Below are 6,205 nucleotides of genomic sequence, written 5' to 3'. Positions count from 1 at the left end.
ATATATATATATATATATACATACATATATTTTCTATATTGTCTTCTTGTGTGTGCGTTTGTGGTAGTAAGACAATAAAATAATCCATTCTTGTGTGCGTGCGCTATGATGAAAGGTATTTTAAAGCAGTATTTCGTCTCGAGATAAAAACAACAGTTTGTTGTTTGACTTGCTTCCCGGGTCATTCTCGGGATACGTTCAAAACCGACCAACACTGGTTATATATAGATTTATTATTTTCCTTTCTGTATACCATACGGTCGGTTACATACCAGTCACACACTTGTGTACTTCATTCAGCTCTAGGTTATTCCTACAAATATATAAACATTTTTACCAGTATTAAAGAAAAAAAAATCAATATTCGACGCCATTGTTTCTCTGTGAAATGTACACCCGAACCACGCCATGTAAACGTGTTATCTTGAAAAACCTATTTCTGCCGCTCGCCCACACATCAGCATCATCTTATATTAGTTTTCGTCTTCGTTTCACCTCCACTTCAATTTATACTGTCAATGTAGTTGGAATATTAGCTTCCGACTTAATATTGTTGTTGTCTCTTCTTCATAAATCACCATTATTGACAGAGTTCACAAAAGCACACCAATTGCAACTTGCAATTACACACACACACAATCACATTAATAGATACATACATGCATTTTTGTGTATATATATATGTGTTTTTATATGCATTTGTATATGTATTGATAGTGTTCATAAAAGCACACCACTAGCAACATAAGTATGCACACAAACGCACATTTGTGTGTATGTGTGTTTATGCATACATATATATATATATCTAAATGCCTGTGTGGGCATGTATACATACGCAGATATACAGATACACACACATAGATAGCTAGGTAGATATACGAATGTATACGTGCATATATTGATCGAAGCACACCAGTTGCAACGTGCAATAATACAGACACATGAGCACAAACATACTCATACACACTCTCTCAAACGCATATATGCATTTGTGTGTGTGCGTGTGTGCGTGTGTGTGTGTGTTAATATGTGTCTTTGTAACTGAATGTACACGTCAACTGTGCAGCCATGATTGAAAGGCAATTCTGATTTAAGCTGGCTGTAAAAACAACAACAGTAGCAATAACATAGCCAGAAATAAAAACAACAGGGACAGGCAACAACAACAACAACAGCTGCAGCAACAACAAATGCGAGAGTAACAACTGCAACAGCAGCAGCAGCAGCAAAAACATGGTCAAAGTAAATGACTTGTCTCGAGATTATGACATGTCACTTCCTGTTGTAGATAGCTGGGTAATATAAGCAGTGGTGGCGGGGGGAGTAGCAGGGAAGAGCGGGGAGGAATGTAAAGTGATTGAATTGGAAAGGGCAGCGAGTGGGAAGGGGTCTGATGTTGCTAAGTGATCACATAATGTAGTGTGAGTGTATGTGCGGCTGAGTCGATAAATTACGCACGCACAAACACACACACATGCACACATATACATACACAGATGCAATTGAAAATATTTTGTGATTGTAAGTTTCCTCCACTACACACACACACACACACACACACACACACATATATATATATATATATATATATATATATATATATATATAGCTAGAGAGAGAGAGAGAGAAAGAGAGAGATTTGAAGCGTTCATTGTTATCTAAAAGGCTTCGGTCAAAAGTAATCTCAAATAAGCAACTTCTACCCCAGTCACGTGTGTATACATGCATGTATGAGATCAAGTAATCTATACATACATTCACGCGCGCGCGCGCACACACAAAATACACACGCACGCACTTATTTTTATGTATATGTATATACACACATTTAGTTTCACTGTGAAATTAGGACCCATGGTGGCCCTTTTCGGCGCTCGGATTGCTGTTAGAACCTTATTCAACTCTTATTACTTAAAGCAACCCCTTCACGCCGCTCTCCCACCACCACCATCACCACCATCACTACCACCATTTTCAAACCGCCGACAATAGAAGCTGCAGGTTATTAGAATGTAAATAAGTATTTGTGTCTTGTCCACGCATCTTGTGACACGTCGCTGGGTTTTAAGTAGATTACGACTATGGACTGTAATTTTAAAATAAACCCTCTTTAAAAATAGGCGCAAGTATGGCTGTATGGTTAAAAGTTCGCTTCGCAACCACGTGATTTCTGGTCCTGCCCTACTATGCAGCAGCTAAGTCGCGTGTCTTTTCCTATTGTCCCGAGTCGATTTCTGCTTTGTGAGTGAATCTGGCATGTATGTTTGTACGTATGTAATTCTTTCTATTCTTGGTATAAGACCAGCAATTTTGAGAGAAGGGGAAGTGAAAGTACATCGATTCTAGTACTCAACTGGTACTTATTTTATCGAACCCACTATGGTGAAGGCAAAGTCGACATTTGAATTCAGAACGCAAAGTGCCTGGAAATAATTCTTTAGTAAAATTAATTTGCTTGTCATCAAGATGAAGAAAAACCTGATCTTTGTTTTTTGTTGTTTTTTTTCCTTGTTTTTATTTAATTAGGTTTAGTTATTGACTCCACGGCTTTCGCAAACCAGTGAAACTGCTTTTATTAAAGTTCTTTTTGAACTTTTGTTAAGTCAACTCCTACAGGAAAGATTTGAGCTGAAAGGAAATTTCAGAGGGGAGACACTAGAAGAGAACTGGGCATAGTAATTAGTGCGAAGCCTTGATGCTGAGACAAAACATGAGTAAAAGAGAGCGGGTAAGATGCGATTGGGACAGGAATGCCTAAATGATGGCAGTGTGATTCTAACCAGCTCTAAGAGGTAAATGCCATTATTGTAGCAGTAGAAAAGATACATTGTGTGTGTGTGTGCGTGTGTGAATGACTTTATAACTTTATAATCACTCAGTTGTCCCTTTTCCCAACGAAGTCTAGAATGCCTCTGTGTGTGCAGAACCAGCAGCACTGATTGAGACCCTCCATTGCGGCCCTCACCCAAAACTTTAATGATCAATAATTGTTGGGAGCTGAAGTCTTTTCCGGCTCTGAAGAGAAGGACCAGTTCTCGGGATGTAACGCTAGCTATATGACGGACGTGCTTTCGCCAGGAAAGATCTTCAGTGATAATGAGACCCAACCAGCGCCGGATTAACCATTAAGCAAAATAAGCACGAGTGCCGCAGAAATGGTACATGGTTTATGGCACAAAAAAAAGAAAATAAATAAATAAACTTGCTAAAATAATATTCGAGGTGGTTTACATGATCGGAAATATAATTTCGAAATGATCATGGTGTCATAGTGAGGATCTAAACGAGTGGTTCCTAAAGCGGGCGGTATTGCCCCTCTGGGAACAATGGAAAATTCCAAGGGGTGTTGAAGAAAAGTGGGGTGGTAACGGGGTAGCGATTCATGTAAAAACAATAAAATAATGGGTTCATTATTTTAAGTTTTATTTGTGAAATACAGTTGCTTTGAATTTGCTTCAGAAAGAGGTTTATGTTTGTGATAGTTAGTTGGGGTGGGGGCGCTAGGGAACCTGGCCTGGGTGTCAAGGGGGCGACAGCCCGACAAAGTTTGGGAACCACTGATATAAACAATGGCTCTGCAGTTGAAAAAGTAGGAAACTTTTCAAATATAAATAAAGAGAAAGTATCCAAAAATAGACATTATTTTTCATTTTAATGTTAGTTTAGTTTCATTTTGAAAAATATAAATTCGTTTTATGGTTTCTTATTCTTTTGAATTACATATATATGGGGGAACCAAAACCTTGTAAGTGTTTATGTCCTCTACGAGTCTTAATCCGGCCCTAGACCCAACTGGAGTGATCCTGAAGGTTCTTGCTGAGCGCTGTTCATAATTAAGTAGGATGTGGTGTGGTGTGGTGATGCTTTCTTGATATGAGTTGTGTTTGTTAGTATTTTCGTGCTACAGGAAGACATAGGATCGATATATCTCCATAAAGGGATGCTCTCGAGGTCTCTGCTCATGGAGTCAGGGTATGTGTGTTTGGGCTGTTGGTGTTGAGGTTGTGAGTTGATAATGCAGCATGCGTGAAGAATATTAGGAAAGAACCAAGGATAGTTTCATCTACGTGAGAGAGGGGTGCTGTTGGATGTAGCAACAAGTAATATATTTATAAAGAAGAAGAGCTAGGGGAGAAAACCAAACCCTGGCCAACACCTATGGGAGGACAGAAAGTGCTCTATCAACACAGAGCAATAGTGTAATCTGATGGAAAGCTACCGATCCAAGTTCCTGGCTATGGTCAAAAACCTTCGATAAGAAATTTGCCCGCTTGATATGATCAAAAGCTTTGCTGATGGTAATAACATCACTTTCACTAAATATCTCGCAGATAAAAGCCCAATGGTGGTGACAGAGGATAGTAGGTCTCCAGTGGAATCTAACTTTACGAAACCGTATTGGTGGCCGTTAAAGAAAGAGCAGACGGAGTAGGAGTGTAGGGTTAGGGTTAGGAGCGTAGCAAGGTGCGGACAATGGTGGTAGTCCGTTCCAGGCGATGCTTTTACGGTGACGGGGGGAAGTTTTGGGGTCTTCTGTAAAAGCTTGTACAGGTGGCGGCGCACAGTTTACGTCACTGAGGTAGAGCCTTCTTGGTAGGTTCCAGTGATTTTTCAGTGAATGTTATTGTTGTTATTGATATTGTTGCTGTGGTGGTGGCGGCGGTGACGGTGGTTCCATAACCTCAGGTACATTTTCATTGTGCAGGCATATGATGAAAGGCATTCCAGTATTTCTCTTTCCGGGATAGTGTATCAAGGATCACACGATCTAATATGTCGTCCCTTTTACTTTTTATTTATGGTGGTATTGTGCTTCTTTCAGGGAGATTTGGCTGCTATTTCTAACAGATTCAACGACCACCAAGAGAGGACTCCCGTAATGGCTCTGGAAACAGCCACAGTCTACTGGCTTGGAATCAGTAACTCAAGCTTCTATTTTCTTTTAATTTTACAGCATACATACCACACACACACACACACACACACACACACACACACACACACACACACACACACACACACACACACAGAGGCACACACACACACGCACACTCATTCGTACCTTCACGAACACACAAACACCTTGAGAGGAAAACCTTGAACTCTGACACATATAGATTTAGACATACAGTTACATATAGGACACAAACTCACAAACACGCACAAACTACCAGTATAAACACATACGTGCACACACATTATCACCACAACCATCATCACCACCTTCATTGCCTCTACTACTACTACTAATACTGCTACCAAAAGAAAAATACAACAGCGCAGACACCCACCCAACTAGACCACCACATCACCACACATTACATTAAACAACGTTCATTTTCCACAGAGGTTTATGAAAGACCATTGAGTTGCTGCTATGAATATTTATTAGTAACAGTATTCAATAAATATTTTATACAATCATGGTCATCCATATTTATGAACTGGTACAAAAATAGGTTTCTCTCTCTCTCTCTCTCTCTCTCTCTCTCTCTCTCTCTCTCTCTCTCTCTTTCTTTCCCCTCTGCAATAATGGCGAGTAGTGTGGTATGTAACTCTATCGATTAATGTGTGCCAATAACTCGTGTGTTTATGTAAACACACACACACGCGCGCGCGCACATGAGTGTATTTATGTGTTTGTTTATGTTACGTGAATTTATGTGCAGTAACTTAGCCATTCGGCAAATAGACCTTTACGAAATAAGTTCTAACCGCTGGTGCCCCAGTATGGCCGCGATCTATCTAACTGCTGAAATCAATAGAAGAGTAAGAGAAAAGAATGCAGCAAATATTGTATACATACATACCTACACACAGACGCACACCCACACACACACACACACACACACATACACACATGCAAGCCAACACACACGCACGCACACAAACACAAACACACACATACACACACGTATATGGTTAAAAATTATACAAAAAATACAAGACAGACAGGTGAAAGAACAATAAAGGTGTATTTGACACTTAGGGAAAATGGAAGAAGTTTTTGACGTTTCCAGCCTACGCTCTTCTAGAAAACGGAATGAGGAGAGAAAACAGATGGAGAGACGAAAAAACAAAGAGACGTGTCTAGATTAATGATTGCACATGTTGAATGTGTGTGTGTATTCAAACATACACACATACATACATACATACATACATACATACATACATACATACATATATATATATATATATA

General features: G+C 39.5%; 1 protein-coding gene across 1 annotated transcript in view; it reads right to left on the bottom strand.

The window, feature by feature from the left end:
- LOC106883971 (deacetylase EF_0837) overlaps window positions 1-6,205 on the bottom strand; it is a 240,170-nt gene that overhangs the window by 206,302 nt on the left and 27,663 nt on the right. The window lies entirely within an intron of this gene.

The sequence above is a fragment of the Octopus bimaculoides genome, chromosome 26, assembly GCF_001194135.2.
Source record: "Octopus bimaculoides isolate UCB-OBI-ISO-001 chromosome 26, ASM119413v2, whole genome shotgun sequence".
NCBI lineage: Eukaryota > Metazoa > Mollusca > Cephalopoda > Octopoda > Octopodidae > Octopus > Octopus bimaculoides.
This window is presented reverse-complemented; position numbering and strand designations above follow the sequence as displayed.